Source organism: Lagenorhynchus albirostris, chromosome 5, assembly GCF_949774975.1.
Source record: "Lagenorhynchus albirostris chromosome 5, mLagAlb1.1, whole genome shotgun sequence".
Classification (NCBI taxonomy): Eukaryota; Metazoa; Chordata; class Mammalia; order Artiodactyla; family Delphinidae; genus Lagenorhynchus; species Lagenorhynchus albirostris.
In genome coordinates, this window is record NC_083099.1 from 40664156 (window position 1) to 40683658 (window position 19503).

A 19503-nucleotide genomic window follows, 5' to 3' on the forward strand; every position below is an offset into this window, starting at 1 on the left:
TAAATTGGAGGCAGTAAGTACTAATATTCATGAGATTTCTCAACTAAACATTAAAATTTAGGAGGTTATTAATGGCTCTTTCATTCTGATAGACTGGTCTTAAACCCAAATGCTTAATTCTGAATTCTCAGAATAAATGACATCCTTCCAGGTGAGTCAAAAAAAGATAATTAGTAGAAAAGAAAGGAAGTATTAAAAACATTCCTACTGGCGTTTTTGAAACCTGAGGACTGTAGCTTAGTTACACCTGCGCAGAACGGGTGATTGCCACACCTACCACACCTTTCCCAATCACCTTTCCCCACGCTCCCCATGCTCCCAACACTCCCTATGCCTTAGATGGCCCTGCTGCATTATCCTTTATCCCATAAATACCCCAGCCCCTTGTCTTCTGGGAACCAGATTTGAGATTTGTTCTCCTGTCTTCTCTTTGGCTGCCTTGTGAATAAACCCTGTCTTTGCTGCAAACCTCGGATGTCTCAGCGTTTTGGCTTGCTGTGTTTCTGACAAAGGGAACCTGGCTCAGATAAATTGCCCAGCAAAGAAAAATCCAACCTACCAGTCAGATTTTTACCACAGTTGCTTATGAGTCTTGGTGTTCTGGCAGGGTGTCAGGCCTGAGCCTCTGGGGTGGGAGAGCCAAGTTCAGGACACTGGACCACCAGAGAGACCTCACGGCCCCACATAATATCAATCAGCAGGAGCTCTCCCAAAGATCTCTGTCTCAACACTAAGACCCAGCTCCACTCAACAACCAGCAAGCTCCAGTGCTGGACACCCCATGCCAAACAACTAGCAAGAGAGGAACATAACCACACCCATTAGCAGAGAGGCTGCCTAAAATCAAGCTAAGTTCACAGACACCCCAAAACACACCACCAGATGCAGTCCTGCCCACCAGAAATACAAGATCCAGCCTCACCCAACAGAACACAGGCTCCAGTCCCCTCCACCAGGAAGCCTACACAAGCCACTGAACCAACCTTACTCACTGGGGGCAGAAACAAAAAACAACGGGAGCTACGAACTTGCAGCCAGCGAAAAGGAGACCCCAAACACAGGAAGTTAAGCAAAATGAGAAGACAGAGAAATATGCAGCAGATGAAGGAGCACGGTAAAAACCCACCACACCAAACAAATGAAGAGGAAATAGGCAGTCTACCCGAAAAAGAATGTAGAGTAATAATAGTAAACATGATCCAAAGTCTTGGAAATAGAATGGAGAAAATACAAGAAACGTTTAACAAGGACCTAGAAGAACTAAAGAGCAAACAAACAACGATGAACAACACAATAAATGAAATAAAAATTTCTCTAGAAGGAATCAGTAGCAAAGTAACTAAAGCAGAAGAATGGATAAGTGACCTGGAAGATAAAATAGAGGAAATAACTGCCACAGAGCAGAATATAGAAACAAGAATGAAAAGAATTGAGGACAGTCTCAGAGACCTCTGGGACAAAATTAAAGGCACCAACATTCAAATTATATGGGTCCTAGAAGAAGAAGAGAAAAAGAGAGGGACTGAGAAAATATTTGAAGAGATTATAGTTGAAAACTTCCCTAATATGGGAAAGGAAATAGTCAATCAAGTCCTGGAAGCGCAGAGAGTCCATACAGGGTAAATCCAAGGAGAAACGCGCCATAAACATATTAATCAAGCTACCAAAATTAAATACAAAGAAAAAGTATTAAAAGCAGCAAGGGAAAAGCAACAAATAACATACAAGGGAATCCCCATAAGGTTAACAGCTGACCTTTCAGGAGAAACTCGGCAAGCCAGAAGGGAGAGCAGGACATATTTAAAATGATGAAAGGGAAAAACCGACAACCAAGATTAGTCTACCCAGCATGGATCTCATTCAGATTTGATGGAGAAATTAAAACCTTTACAGACAGGCAAAAGCTAAGAGAATTCAGCACCACCAAACCAGCTTTACAACAAATGCTAAAGGAACTTCTCTAGGCAGGAAACACAAGAGGAGGAAAAGACCTACAATAACAAACCCAAAACAATTAAGAAAATGGTAACAGGAACATACATATCGATAATTACCTTAAATGTAAATGGATTAAATGCTCCAACTAAAAGACATAGACTGAATGGATACAAAAACAAGATGCTTATATATGCTGTCTACAAGAGACCCACTTCAGACCTAGGGACACATACAGACTGAAAGTGAGGGGTTGGAAAAAGATATTCCATGCAAATGGAAATCAAAAGAAAGCTAGAGTAGCAATTCTCATATCATACAAAATAGACTTTAAAATAGAGACTATTAGAAGAGACAAAGAAGGACACTACATAAAGATCAAGGGATAAGTCCAAGAAGATAAAACAATTGTTAATATTTATGCACCCAACATAGGAGCACCCCAATGCATAAGGCAAATGCTAACAGCCATAAAAGGAGAAATCAACAGTAACACAATCACAGTAGGGGGCTTTAACACCCCACTTTCACCAATGAACAGATCAACCAAAATGAAAATAAATAGGGAAACACAAGCTTTAAATGATACATTAAACAAGATGGATTTAATTGGTATTTATAGGACACTCCATTCAAAAACAACAGAATACACTTTCTTCTCAACTGCTCATGGAACATTCTCCAGGATAGATCATATCTTGAGTCACAAATCAAGCCTTGGTAAATTTAAGAAAATTGAAATTGTGTCAAGTATCTTTCCTTACCACAGTGCTATAAGACTAGATATCAATTGCAGGAAAAAAACCTGTAAAATATACTAACACATGGAGGCTAAACAATACACTACTTAATAACCAAGAGATCACTAAAGAAATCAAAGATGAAATCGAAAAATACCTAGAAACAAATGACGATGCAAACACAATGGCCCAGGGCTTCCCTGGTGGTGCAGTGGTTGAGAGTCTGCCTGCCGATGCAGGGGACACGGGTTCGTGCCCTGGTCTGGGAAGTTCCCACATGCCGCGAGGTGGCTGGGCCCGTGAGCCATGGCCGCTGAGCCTGCGCTTCCGGAGCCTGTGCTCCACAATGGGAAAGACCACAACAGTGAGAGGCCTGCGTACCGCAAAAACAAACAAACAAACAAAAAAAACACAACGGCCCAAAACCTATGGGATGCAGCAAAAGCAGTTCTAAGAGGGAAGTTTATAGCAATACAATCCTACCTCAAGAAACAAGAAAAATCTTAAATAAACAACATAACCTTACATCTAAAGCAATTAGAGAAAGAAGAACAAAAAAAAACCGTAAGTTAGCAGAAGGAAAGAAATCATAAACATCAGATCAGAAATAAATGAAATAGAAACAAAGAAAACAGTAGCAAAGATCAATAAAACTAAAAGCTGCTTCTTTGAGAAGATAAACAAAATTGATAAACCAGTAGCCAGAATCATCAAGAAAAAAAGGAGAAGACTCAAATCAACAGAATTAGATATGAAAAAGGAGAAGTAACAACTGACACTTCAGAAATACAAAGGATCATGAGAGACTACTAAAAGCAACTCTATGCCAATAAAATGGACAACCTGGAACAAATGGACAAATTCTTAGAAAAGCACAACCTTCCGAGACTGAACCAGGAAGAAACAGAAAATATAAACAGAAAAATCACGAGCACTGAGGTTGAAACTGTGATTAAAAATCTTCCAACAAACAAAAGCCCAGGACCAGATGGCTCCACAGGTGAATTCTATCAAACATTTAGAGAAGAGCTAACACCTATCCTTCTCAAACTCTTCCAAAATATAGCAGAGGGAGGAGCACTCCCAAACTCATTCTACGAGGCCACCATCACCCTGATACCAAAACCAGACAAAGATGTTACAAAAAAAGAAAACTACAGGCCAACATCACTGATGAACATAGATGCAAAAATCCTGAAGAAAATACTAGCTCACAGAATCCAGCAGCACATTAAAAGGATCATACACTATGATCAAGTGGGGTTTATCCCAGGAGTGCAAGGATTCTTCAATATATGCAAATAAATCAATGTGATACACCATATTCACAAACTGAAGGAGAAAAACCATATGATCATCTCAGTAGATGCAGAAAAAGCTTTCAACAAAATTCAACACCCATTTATGATAAAAACTCACCAGAAAGTGGGCATAGAGGGAACCTTCCTCAACATAATAAAGGCCATGTATGACAAACGCACAGCCATCATTGTTCTCAGTGGTGAAAAAGTGAAACCAGTTCCACTAAGATCAGGAACAAGACAAGGTTGCCCACTCTCACCACTCTTATTCAACATAGTTTTGGAAGTTTTAGCCACAGCAATCAGAGAAGAAAAAGAAATAAAAGGAATACAAATCAGAAAAGAAGAAGTAAAACTGTCACTGTTTGCAGATGACATGATACTATACATAGAGAATCCTAAAGATGCTACCAGAAAACTACTAGAGCTAATCAATGAATTTGGTAAAGTAGCAGGATACAAAATTAATGCACAGAAATCTCTTGCATTCCTATAGACTAATGAAGAACAATGTGAAAGAGCAATTAAGGAAACACTCCCCTTTACCACTGAAACAGAAAGAATAAAATACCTAGGAATAAACTTCCCTAAGGAGACAAAGGACCTTATGCAGAAAACTATAAGACACTGATGAAAAAAATTAAAGATGTTACCAGCAGATGGAGAGATATACCATGTTCTTGGATTGGTATAATCAACATTGTGAAAATGACTATACTACCCAAAGCAGTTGACAGATTCAGTGCAATCCCTATCAAACTACCAATGGCATTTTTCACAGAACTAGAACAAAAAGTTTTACAATTTGTATGGAAACACAAAAACCCTGAATAACCAAAGCAATCTTGAGAAAGAAAAACAGACCTGGAGGAATCAGGCTCCCTGACTTCAGACTATACTACAAAGCTACAGTAATCAAGACAGTATGGTACTGGCACAAAAAACAGAAATATAGGTTAATGGAACAGGATAGAAAGCCCAGAGACAAACCTACGCACATATGGTCACCTTATCTTTGACAAAGGAGGCAAGAATATACAATGGAGAAAAGAGAGCCTCTTCAATAAGTGGTGCTGGGAAAACTGGACAGCTACATGTAAAAGAATGAAAGTAGAGCACTCCCTAACACCATACAGAAAAATAAACTCAAAATGGATTAAAGACCTAAATGTAAGGCCAGACAGTATAAAACTCTTAGAGGAAAACATAAGCAGAATACTCTATGACATAAATCACAGCAAGATCCATTTTGACCCACATCCTAGAGAAATGGAAATAAAAACAAAAATAAACAAATGGGACCTAATGAAACTTAAAAGCTTTTGCACAGCAAAGAAAACCATAAACAAGACGAAAAGACAACCCTTAGAATGGGAGAAAATATTTGCAAACGAAGCAAGTGACAAACGATTAATCTCCAAAATATACAAGCAGCTCATGCAGCTCAATATCAAAAAAACAAACAACCCAATCCAAAAATGGGCAGAGGACCTAAATAGACATTTCTCCAAAGAAGATATACAGATTACCAACAAACACATGGAAGGTTGCTCAACAACACTAATCATTAGAGAAATGCAAATCAAAACTATAATGAGGTATCACCTCACACGGGTCAGAATGGCCAGCATCAAAAATTCTACAAACAATAAATGCTGGAGAGGGTGTGGGGAAAAGGGAACCCTTTTGCACTGTTGGTGGGAATATAAATTGATACAGCCACCTTGGAGAGCAGTATGGAGGTGCCTTAAAAAACTAAAAATATACTTGTAAAGACATAAGAGATTATGTCATTCAAGAATCAACTTCACCATGTGGAAATATTTCTTGATAATACCTTCTCGCTCTAAATTGGCCTTCTAGATCATCTGAAAGTATATGAAGAAGTTATAGGTGAGACTGTCAATTCAGTTCATTTTGCATATGGTGCAGGGGAGAGGCAAGTGAAGGTGATCTATAAAGATTATAGATCTAAACCACTGATCTGTTCTCTATCCCTATGTCTTCTCTGGAATGCTGTATATGTGGTATATTCAATATGTGACCTTTGAGACTGGCTTCTTTTACTTAGTATAATGCCTTTGAGAGTCATTCATGTTACATATCAATAGTTTTTTCCCTTATGTTGCTGAATAGTATTCCATTTTATGGCTGTACCTTTATTTGTTTATCTATTCTCCCATTGAAGGACATTTGGGTGGTTTCCAGTTGTTCGCTACTATGTATAATACTGCTATAAACATTCATGTATGGGTGTTTTTGTTGTTAATGTAATTTTTTATTTCCCTTGGGTAGATAACGAATGGTGGGATTGCTGAGCAAATGGTATATGCTCAGGTTTATAAGAATCTGCCAAAGTATTTTCCAGAGTGGCTATACCATTTTGCATTCCATCAACACTGTATGAGAAATCCAGCTCCTTCACATCTTGTCAGCACTTGGTTTGGTCAGTCTTTTTTTTTGTTTGTTTTAACCATTCTAATAGCTTCTTTGTCTTATAATCATTAGGTTTTTATTCTCCATAGCATCAGGGACCACCAGTGGCACCCCAAATTGTTCTGTCAAGAAACCTTGGGACACAGTCTCTAATTTAACATAGTGGCCTCATTTCAATCCAAAAATATATTGTGGCATGAAATAGTTCTAAATTTTGTCATGCACTATGAAATCATTAACATCTCCATCCTATGACAACTAGAATGCTTTCTCATTATCAGTAATTAAACATACACTGCAATTACGTAGATGAGCATTCATTTTTGTTTACCTTGGGCCTAGCTTAAGTACTTAAATTGAAAAATGTGAAAGAACACTCAGCAAAACTTTATATCTCCTTGCTGTTATCTTCATTATCATTTGTGATGAAGCAGAAGCCTCCTCGGTTCCTCTCTAGAAACTTGCTTTCAACAGATATTTGTTGAGTTCCCTTTTTGTGCCAGGAAATTTTCTAGGTGTTTGAGGGTACAGCAGTGAACAAAACAGACTTGCCCTCACAATGCTAAAATTTTTTGCATTTAGAGCAGGTCAGGCAATAGAAAATAAATAGTTGAACTAGGTAATATTTTAAATGAAAAATGCTATAAAAAATAAAGTAGGGACAGTATTGACTGTTCCAATCCAAGAACATCTGTTTGCATCATCTTTGATTTCTTTCATCAGTATCTTATTAGTTCTGTGAGTACAGGTCTTCTACCTCCTTAGGTAGGTTTATTCCTAGGTATTTTATTCTTTTTGATGTGATGGTAAATGGGCTTATTTCCTTAATTTCTCTTTCTGATCTTTTGTTGTTAGTGCATAGGAATGCAAGTGATTTCTCTGTATTAATTTTATATCCTGCAACTTTACCAAATTCATTGATAAGCCCTAGTAGTTTTCTGGTAGCATCTTTAGGATTCTCTATGTACAGTATCATGTCATCTGCAAACAGTGACAGTTTTACTTCTTCTTTTCCAATTTGGATTCCTTTTATTTCTTTCTCTTCTCTAATTGCCATGGCTAAGACTTCCAAAACTATGTTGAATAAAAGTGGTGAGAGTGGATATCCTTGTCTTGTTTCTGATCTTAGAGGAAAAGCTTTCAGTTTTTCAACATTGAGAATGATGTTTGCCGTGGGTTTGTCGTATGTGGCCTTTATCATGTTGAGGTAGGTTCCCTCTATGCCCACTTTCTGGAGAGTTTTTATCATAAATGGGTGTTGAATTTTGTCAAAAGCTTTTTCTGCATCTATTGAGATATCATATGGTTTTTACTCTGCAATTTGTTAATGTGGTGTATCACATCGATTGATTTGCATATATTGAAGAATCCTTGCATCCCTGGGATAAATTGCACTTTATCATGATGTATGATCCTTTTAATGTGTTGTTGGATTCAGTTCACTAGTATTTTGTTGAGGATTTTAGTGTCTATCCTCATTAGTGGTAGTGGCCTGTAATTTTCTTTTTTTGTGGTATCTTTGTCTGGTTTTGGTATCAGGGTGATGATGGCCTCATAGAATGAATATGGGAGTGTTCCTTCCTCTGCAATTTTTTGGAAGAGTTTCAGAAGGTTAAGTGTTAGCTCTTCTCTAAATATTTGATAGAATTCACCTTTGAAGCCATCTGGTCCTGGGCTTCTGTTTGTTGGAAGTGTTTAAATCACAACTTCAATTTCAGTACTTGTGGTTGGTCTGTTTATATTTTCTATTTCTTCCTGGTTCAGTCTTGGAAGGTTGTATCTTTTTAAGAATTTGTCCATTTCTTCTAGGTTGTCCATTTTACTGCCGTATAGTTGCCTGTAGTAGCCTCTTATGATCCTTTGTATTTCTGTGTTGTCAGTTGTAACTTCTCCTTTGTCATTTCTAATTTTATTGATTTGGGTCCTCTCCCTTTTTTTCTTGATGAGTCTGACTAAAGGTTTATCAATTTTGTTCTTCTTTTCATAGGGCTAGCTTTTAGTTTCATTGATCTTTGCTATTGTTTTCTTCATCTCTATTTTATTTATTTCTGCTCTGATCTTTATTATTTCTTTCCAATAGTGGAGGACTTTAACACCCCACTCACACCATGAACAGATCATCAATAAGGAAACACAAGCCTTAAATGACACATTAGACCAGATAATGGATTTATAGAATATTCCCCCTGAAAGCAGCAGAATACACTTTCTTCTCAGGTGCACATGGAGCATTCTCCAGGATAGATCACATCTTGGGCCACAAATTAAGCCTCGGTAAATTTAAGAAAATTGAAATCATATCAAGCATCTTTTCCAACCACAGTGCTATGAGATTAGAAATTATAGGGAAAAAACTGTAAAAAAACACAAACACATGGAGGCTAAATAATATGTTACTAAACAACCAATGGATCACTGAAGAAATCAAACAGAAATAAAAAAATACCTAGAGACAAATGACAATGAATACACAACGTTCCAAAACCTATGGGACACAGCAAAAGCAGCTCTAAGAGGGAAGTTTATAGCAATACAATCTTACTTCAGGAAACAAGAAAAATCTCAAATAAACAACCTAACCTTACACCTAAAGCAACTAGAGAAAGAAGAACGTATAAAAAAGAGTGGATATATGTATATGTATAACTGATTGACTTTGCTCTACAGCAGAAACTAAGACAACATTGTAAATCAACTATACTCCAATACAAGTTAAAAGAAAATAAATAGGGAAAGAGTTTGCAATCTTAGGTAGAGAGGATAGGGGGAGCTTCAGTGAGAAGGTGATGTTTGAGTGAGAGCTTGAGTGAGGTGAGGGCAAACCCTGCAGATACCTCTGAAACCGTGTTACAGGCAGACAAAACAAGGGCATGGGCTTTGAGGCAGGAGCCTACAAGGCATGATCAAAGAGCAGAAAAGAGCCTAGGTGGCTGGTTGAGAGAGTGAGCAAGAAGACAGCACAAGATTAGATCAGAGAGGTAATGGTGGACCATATTGTGTGGGACGTTGTAAACCACTATAATGATTTTTGCTTTTACTCAAGATGAGAAACCATTGGAAGATTTTTAGCAGAGAAATGATGTGATGGGACTTTATCTTTTGTATAGAATATAGACTTGGGGCCAAGAGTGGAAGCAAAAAGACCGGTTTAGAGGCTACTGCAGTAATCCAGGCTAGAGATGATGGTGGCTGGGACCAGAGTGGCACCCAATGGCACCATGAATCCAAACAAACTGAAGGAATACCTTTTATCTGAACATCCTAATACTATATCAAATGCTATTCCTATTTTCAAGGTAAAGAAGACTTATTTTTGATATGCTGGCATATTACCAATGTTTGTCTTTCATCAAATACAGAAGGCTATGCTTGAAGAATCAATATAATGCATATTGCAATTCCAAGCAGAAGAAGTTACAGCTACACCAATCATGGAACCTTCAGTCCATATACTCTGGAAAATGCTGCATTTACAGTTTATAGCTGACGTGTAGTGCCTCAGCCAGATAATACAATCCATCCCCAGTATTGAGGACATTTCTCTTAATATTTTGTAGCTGATTATGGACATATTGGCAGATTCCATGGACACTCATAAGCAGCCAGCTGAAACAATCAAATGAAGCTCACTCAAGGTTTTCATCTCTTCTGTGCATACCTATTACATCAAAGAATTATTATATTGTGAGCCGCTTTCAAAAAGTACAAAGGCCTCGGACATATTCAAAATGATGAAAACTGTCTTTGCCAAATAAACAGTTTAGGATGATTAGGAAACAAATCTTGCTGTTTTTTACTCAGGAGGCAGCACTGTGATGTTAGATCACACATCTTTTTTGGATATTTTGGTGGGAAAAAAAAAAAACAAAACTTCTTGTTTCCACATCAGCAAGTACTAGTGTTAGTCTCTGCCAACAAATTTGAAAGAAATCTTGTCCAAGGTCACAAGCATCACCTCCTTCTTCAAAACCACGTTTCCAAGACGTTTCATCATGAAGTGGGAACAGAATATTAAGTTTTTCTCCATATATAGATGTTTTCTGGCTTCCTACTAAACATCTTGAAACATGAAACTGTATTTCAGGCAGCAGTTTCATTTATGTCTGATAAGAACAAAGTCCCCTTTGGTAACAGTTTGTTAAAGAGGCATGCATTCATGTATTGATTTACTTAATGGATGTTTTAAGCCCATAATATTCAAATTGGGGATCCACAAAGATTTTTCAAGGAGTATGAGGACATTAATGCATTTTAATGGACAAAATTTTCCAGAATTTCGACTTTCTATTAAAATTTCTCTAGACCTGAGCTACATGAGAACATACTTCAGGTTATTTTTCCTTTCCCACTTTCACTTTTATAAACCTCTTTATAAGCCCTTCTTCCACTTAAAAAAAAAAAAAGAAAATATATCTCATCCACCAAAAATTTAATATGAAGCATTGCTCAGGCTGTTAAAAAGTCCAAGACATAAAACACTAACACTGATTTTCAGAAAGGGATTGATTTTAATGACTAGGTAATAAATTGTTTTGCAAGTCAGATAGTTTCCAGTTCTTTGTTTTTAATGGAATTGAAGAAGGATCTAATCCAGTTTTCTGCTGATAGATCAATAAATACAATGTGTGGTGAAAAGCACTGTGATTTTAAGAATATGACTTAGAAGGAGTTTAGAGGCTTGAGCAACATTTATAGAACTGAATTTTTATCCATTCTCATTTACCTATTCATATAAATAAGCCTTCTCAACTTGCATGTATAAAAATGATAAATAGGGCTTCCCTGGTGGCGCAGTGGTTGAGAGTCCGCCTGCCGATGCAGGGGACATGGGTTCGTGCCCCGGTCCGGGAGGATCCCACATGCCGCAGAGCGGCTGGGCCCGTGAGCCATGGCCGCTGAGCCTGCGCGTCCGGAGCCTGTGCTCCACAACGGGAGAGGCCACAACGGTGAGAGAGGCCCGCGTACCGCAAAAAAAAAAAAAAAAAAAAAAAGATAAATAGAAATATAATTGATGAAAAACCCTCTCTCATTCTACCAGGAAGCAATACTCATTCAAAGATAGATGGTCTAATAGAAAAATGGCTTGATTCATCTCATTAAATGATGCAATTACAATAAAAATAATTTTACCTTTGTTAATTATCTATCAAAATGTGTAATATATTTATGTTGTTTTAATAAATTATGTATCATTAATAATTATAATTAAAACTAGAATAAAGTTTAAATCCTTAAAGCCTTACAGCCATTGGAAATAAATTCTAAAAATGCATTCACATTTTATGCAGAGAAATAAGATTGAATAATCAGTAAACAGAATTTTTTGTTTTTTAGCATCTTTATTGGAGTATAATTGCTTTACATTGTTGTGCTAGTTTCTGCTGTATAACAAAGTGAATCAGCTATACGTACACATATAACCCCATAAGCCCTCCCTCTTGCATCTCCCTCTCACCCTTCCTATCCCATCCCACTAGGTGGACACAAAGCATTGAGCTGGTCTCCCTGTGCTGTGTGGCTGCTTCCCACTAGCTATCTATTTTACATTTGGTAGTGCATATATGTCCATGTCACTCTCTCACTTCGTCCCAGCTTACCCTTCCCCCTCCCTGTGTCCTCAAGTCCATTCTCTTCTAAGAGTACAAAAAATTTCGCAATTTGTATGGAAACACAAAAGACCCCAAATAGCCAAAGCAATCTTGAGAAAGAAAAATGGACCCGGAGGAATCAGGCTCCGTGACTTTAGACTATACTACAAAGCTACAGTAATCAAGACAGTATGGTACTGGCACAAACACAGAAATATAGATCAATGGAACAGGATAGAAAGCCCAGAGATAAACCCACGCACATATGGTCACCTTATCTTTAATAAAGGAGGCGAGAGTATACAATGGAGAAAAAACAGCCTCTTCAATAATTGGTGCTGGGAAAACTGGACAGCTACATGTAAAAGAATGAAATTAGAACATTCCGTAACACCGAACACTAAAATAAACTCAAAATGGATTAAAGACCTAAATGTAAGGCCAGACATTATAAAACTCTTAGAGGAAAACATAGGCAGAACACACTATGACATAAATCACAGCAAGATCCTTTCTGACCCACCTCCTAGAGAAATGTAAATAAAAACAAAAATAAACAAATGGGACCTAATGAAACTTAAAAGCTTTTGTACAGCAGAGGAAACCATAAAGAAGACAAAAAGACAACCCTTAGAATGGGAGAACATATTTGCAAAGGAAGCAACTGACAAAGGATTAATCTCCAAAATATACAAGCAGCTCATGCAGCTCAATCTCAAAAAAACAAACAATGTCTGTCATACAGAGTGAAGTAAGTCAGAAAGAGAAAAACAAATACCATATGCTAACACATATATATGGAATCTAAAAAAAAACCAAAAAAATGGTTCTGAAGAACGGAGGGGCAGGACAGGAATAAAGCCGCAGACGTAGAGAATGGACTTGAGGACACGGGGAGGGGGAAGGGTAAACTGGGACAAAATGAGGGAGTGGCATGGACATATATACACTACCAAATGTAAAACAGATAGCTAGTGGGAAGCAGTTGCTTAGCACAGGGAGACCAGCTCGGTGCTTTGTGACCGCCTAACAGGGTGGGATAGGGAGAGTGGGAGGGAGATGCAAGAGTGAGCAGATACGGGGATATATGTATATGTATAGCTGATTCACTTTGTTATACAGCGGAAACTAACACAACAATGTAAAGCAATTATACTCCAATAAAGATGTTAAAAAAAATATTTTGAGGTGATGATCCAGACTTTCCTTCCAAGAAGATCTGATGTCAGAGCACTGGAAAGATTCCGTAAACCTTCCTGTGCTTTGGAGTTCACGTGCCGAATTTTGATACTATGGCTGATATCACCTTGCTTATAGCCCAGTTAGTATGGTTTTGAGTCACTGGGGAGTTTTCTCCACTATCTGTTCCTGCCCCTGTTTTCTGCACCTATGGAGATTGAACCTTCAGCCTGACTGAATCATCCTTTGCTTTTGGAGCGCTGCTGCTGTGAAGACTGGGAATGCCCTGCAAGACCTTCTCTTACCATTTATTAGTGTTTGGTAGCTGAAAGTTTGGAGTGCCTCTGATATATTTCCCCCAGTTTTCCTCCCATGTGCCCCATCACTCTCCACCTTTTGAAGGGGGGCATTGCACTGGGGAGAGTCTCTGTGGACCTCAATGAAAAATGTTTCTCCGTTTTCCTACTCTGGGCCCCTTGCTTTGGGCATATTACCTTCCATACCCAGTAAAGATCTGTGAGTAGAAGTTGGTAGGTACATGCATGTTCACAGACTTGGAGCTTCTAGGCATATAATTCATCATGTCATCACACATATGGTGGCTCAGTATTTGTTTAATGTTTGGCTGGCTTCAGTTCTTATACCTTCTATGGGAGGAACCATAGATCTCTTCTCTCCCAGGAAAGGCTTGTCAGTTTCTGAAATTTAGTTTATTTATAGCCTATCTGTAGTTTATTTTATTATTTTTTATTTATTTAAGATTTTGGGGAACTTCTCTGACAGTCCAGTGGTTAAGACTCCATGCTTCCACTGCAGGGGGCATGGGATCAATCCCCAGTTGGGGAACTAAGATCCCACATGCTGCATGGCGCAGCTAAAAAACAAAACAAAACAAACAAAAAAAAGATTTTTGCTTGTTAAGGTGGTGGCAATGATCTGTTGTGACTTTCTACATACAAACCAGAAGTCCTTTTCAAATATGTATTAAACCTGATGACTGTGGATATCATTCAATACTTTGATCCCAGTAGTTTCATTCAAAGTGATGTTTTAACTTGATTTGAAAAGATTAGTTTATATAGTGTGCCAAGAATCACATCCTCTAGAACTATTTAAACTTATAATGAAAAATTTTGGAAGTCAACTTTAAAAATGTAAGGGAATACGTAGTTTTTAATATTCTTTTTGAGGTAGTACATGACTGATCTCAGCTATAATAATAAAGGTCATCTTTTTATTCTTTCTTGATTATGGCAGTTGGGTTGACTTACCCAGCTTTGCTTCAGTCTGTGGGTTCTCTGGGGTGGCTCTAATCCTCTTTCTGCAGGCTGGAGTGGAATGGGGTCAAAGCCTTGCCAACCTCTCTCAGGTTGGGAATTGAAGACTTTTGGAACAACCTAGAACTCTTTTGAAGAATAGATTTTAAAAGCTATCACTTATTAATTTTATAATTTTCATCTCAAAGATATATAATTTTTAAACATCCTTGATTTGGATAAAGCTAAATTTCCATTTCTAACCGAAATATGATACATTATAGAATTCAGAATTGCTCCTGGAAAATTTTTTAAAAATTGTTACAGCAAATTTTTCTTTACCAAGTCAGCAATTTAAAATAGTCTACTCCAAAATAAACACTGTTCAACTTACAGCATAGGAAACATCTTTGCCTTTTTATAATATATCATATATAAATGGAATTTTCCTTCTTTTAAACCTAAGTTTTCATTATATAAGATTCACTTCAGCATTAGATCCAACCAGATTTAAAAGATAATAAAATTGCTTTTTTATTCAAATTTAAAGAAAAGGAAGGTAATCTCTTTTGCATAGGTTGATGACTTTGCCGTTTGATAACTAAAAGCAATTTAGCAAAATTATTTGGATGTAAATTTTGGCCACTTTTTTTTTTTTTTTTTGGAATGCTTCTTATGGTGTCAATAATTAGTCCACTGTGCAAAAGGTCATTTTTTTCAGTCTCTATCAATTCAAGACTTCTACTTATTTGGACATACAATAGAATGAAGTTTGTTTAATATCAGTCCTTATAATGTAAGTTAAATGTGTAATCATAATTAACTAAAAATTAAATGAAATACTTTAAAATCCTCAAAAACTTTAGAGGTAACCAAACAATTAAAATGCTGAGTGTATGTCAGTCTTATATTTTCTCTAAAGTAAGTTCCCTAAAAGCTGAAGAACCATGGTTTTCCTGGTTATTTTATGTACCTATCCCAACAACGTAAAAGCAGCCCCAAACTTCACACTTCTCACTAAGTTAGGTTGCTCTTCCTCCACAATTAAAAATATTTCATTGTAGTGCATAAGGTTCTGAATACAGTAAATCTTAAATTATTTTGCGACTTTCACTTGACAGCTAATAATAGCAATAGCATTTAGTGAGCATTTATTCTGTGCCAGGCCCTGTGTCAAGCTTTTTACAGGAATGATCTCATTTGACTCTCATAACACCCTATGAAGTAGGTATTATTAGTATCTCCATTCCGGAAGTGAGGAAGCAAAGCTTAGTGGTGTCAGATAGCTTGTCTAAGACATAACCAGTAATTGGCATAGCAAGGATTTGAACCAAGATCTGTCTACTTCCCCAGTGTATTATATGTGTTGAATAGTCATATTCTGAGACACCAAGTATCAGATGTTGCTCTTGACATAAATATGTTTTGTTTTGATTAGTTATTTCTGTAATAATGCCATGTAACGAAACACTCCAAAACTCAGTGCTTCTAACAATCAGCATTTTTTTTTTTTTTGATTCCACAAGTGTGTGGCAGCCAGGAGGACCCTGTTTCAAGCTGTTGGTCAGCTGGGCTTGGCTTCAGGCTTAGAACTGGGTCTACCTCTGTTCCATGTGTCATCATATTCTTCTTGGACCAGCAGCTCCCTAAGGCGTGTTTGTCTATGGCAAAGCACAGGAGTACGAGAATACAATCCAGGTTTTAGGCTCCTTCTTGAATCACGTCAACTCACAGTCCATGGGCCAAAGGAAATCACAGGGCCACGTTCCAAGTCAGTGGGGCAGAAAAATATGCTACACCCCATGGGAATATATATTTCTTTCCCAAGAAAGAGAATATTTCTAACACAAATTCAGTATATCCCATATTGCTTGTGCAATACTATGGGTCGAGTGCTTTCTTTTGTTATTGTCAACATGGTACATGCTAAGTCTATGCACTGAAGGTGTGTGTATATCACAGATGCTATGTAGAATAGAAACAGAAGCATATTATAAATTATCAAATGGAGCTTCTGTTTTTATAAATAAAATTTAAATGTTTATACCAATTCTTTAATTTTTAAAGTAAAAGATCTGCTATTTGGGAAAATAACATTAATACGCCTTAAAAGTATTTTAAAACAAGGTGGGTTATTTAAAAACACACATATACATAAATAAAAATTAAATTGCATCTTGGTTTCTAATACCATTCTCCAATAAAAGGAAAAAGTATGAACAAGTGGGGGAAAAGAGTAACTTTACAGTGGAGAAACCTGACAAACACTACCTCAACCAGGGGGTCAAGATTAACATCAGCAGTGGTAAGTCAGGTTGATACGATAAAGTGGCACTTTATGTCTGTGGTCTTCCTCCCAAAATACAACCTGCATAACCATTAGAAAATCGCAATTGAGAGACATGTGAGAAAATACCTGACCGGTACTTCTCAAAATTGCCAAGGCCATTAAAAATAAGGAAAGTCTGAGAAACTGTCACAGTGAAGAGGACCCTAAGTAGACATGATAACTAATGTAGTGTGGTGTCATGGATAGGATCCTGGGACAGGAAAACGTCCATTAGGTTAAAACTAAGAAAACCTGAATAATGTATAGACTTAGCTAATAATAATGTATCTATATTGGTTTATTAATTGTGACAAATAAACCACACTAATGTAAGATTTCATAAGGGAAACTGAGTGTGAGGTAGATGGGAACTCTGTACTATCTCCAGAATTTTTCTCTAACTATAGAACTAGTCTAAAACAAGTTTATTTAAGAAAAATATTAGATTGCAGTGATATAAAATAAAGAAAAACAATAAAGCAAATTAAAAGACAAAAGCAAATACTGGAAAAAATTTTAAAGAAGGAAAATTACAGTGATACTAAATAATTGTGGCAGGTTGGGAAAACCAGTCAAAGCTAAAAACTATTTAACTCTTGCTGAATATGTCTCATTGTGATCATTAATATTTGACTTTTAAACATTTAGAGCTGGGTGTTCTGAAAGCATTACCCTGTGACTGCCTAAGACAAAGCAAGGAAGTTTCAGATGCCAGCCTTATGGAATGCAAGTCCAGCTGGTTTGACAGCATATTCTCTGTCTCTCTACCCGCCCCCCCCGCCCCGACACACACACACTATGTGTGAGGTACCACTCATCCTCACTGTGGTTTCTGGTTCTCTCCTCTGGCTGTTTCTGGACCCCTTACCCTTGGCCCTCCTCATTATACAAAAGAAATCTGCTGTTATTACTTTGTGCTTCTCAGAAAAGCAGTGTGGACAGAAAAGGGTTAAAAGAAGGGCCTTGGCAGTGAGGAGGGGTCTTGGAACATCCCATGGTCACTAATAGGAGGCTGGCTAAGAACATCTGAGAACTTTTCCAAAGCTATTGATCGTATGGAATGAAGGCAAAACTCCATTTTTGCATCAAAAAATGAGGACTAATACCCTCTCAGTTTTTTTAAAAGCAATGAAACATTCAAGAAAAGATTTGGTTGGATTTTGATGAAGCTGAAATGTTTTCTAGCAGCAGTCCTCTCTCTCTGTGTGTTCTATATTCCACTGTTTCTCTTGAGAGAGACCATGACATCCCATTTCTGGTTCACATGTTTTAGAAAAAAATGAAAGCATATTGTCAGTCATGTAATTGATATACAGTGCTTCTTGACATGTCTATTTTTAATTAAAACACATTTTAATTAAAAAAGGAGAGAGCAATTTTAAGAAGAGAAGCTCTCTGCCAGATGGTGATTCCTAATTTACCTCAAATGTGTTGGGAGCCACATGATTCATTTTTGATTAGCTTGGGTTTGTGCATTGTAGAGAATAGTAATTTTATTAAGAAAAATAACCACCACAGCACCCTTTCTAAGTGAGGTAAATAAGCGTGTGTAGGCGTGGTCATCAGCATTAGTGGGTGTGTCTTAACGGCTGTTCACCCAGGAATTGTAATGGCATGAATAAGATTTTTGTGTAAAACTTTCATGCATGCACTAGTGCCTTTGTTAATAAATAAAACTCCTGCAATATTAGATTCAGGTTTGCAAGTGCAGGATCACGTGTGAGTGCCAAGTCTCAGAGCCAACAAATACTGCTGGACAGGCGTCCACAAGCAGTGGTGGTCAGGACTTCCAATGAAGCAGGATGGGAGGAATAATATTGTTCCTCCTTTTTTTTTCTGTACTTTCACACCTCATTGGCTTCATCACCAAATCTAAATTCCTTACAAGCTCTGTGCTCCACAAATAAGTATACCTCACATGTTCCCCATCTATAGACCATAGTATATATAGTATATACTATTCAATAGTACTGTGTGTGGAACACTATGTACTGGAACTACAGTAAGCATAGTTCCATGTCTACAGACTATAGGGAGAAAAAAGTAGGTGACCAGAGGGTAGTAGTTGTTCTAAAGAATTTGTCAGTGGTTAGAGCAGCAGAGTGAAACTAACACTGAAGCATTCTAAGTCACAATTACAGCATGTAGTTAAGCCAAACCTAAATTATCAAAGTTTAAGCACTATAAAAGAGACCAGCAATAATGTTCCCTCCATATGTGACTCGGACGAACCACTTAACCTCTCTGAGTCTATTTCCCCAGCTGTCAAAAAGAAATAGTAATACCTGCCTTCTGTAGTAACTGCAAGGAATTAATGGGATAATGACTATTAAAGCATTTTGTATGGTGAAATAGTAAAATATTAATAGTGAATTCAACAACACTCTTTTTCTTGGATTTGAATATTGTACAGTCTGCAGAAGAATCCAGTGGTATTATTGTTGTTTGCTGTTTGTTTTTTAATATTCTCTCTGAGACTAAGAAGGAGTAAAAGATAAAATGTTCCAGGTATTTTGTACCTTAAATGAACCAAAATAGTTATTTTTTAATCAAGCTTTGGGGTTTATAATTTTACTCATTCCTGAGAAATTCATTTTCCTTTTTCTTGGCCAGATTCAATCCCTGAGTCATGATTGGTGTTAAAGTAGCTCTAAAAATGATAATACAAATTGAAGGCATTGTCAGTAACTATGCCTTTCAAAATAACATACCATTTAATTCAAAAGCCGGGGATGAAAT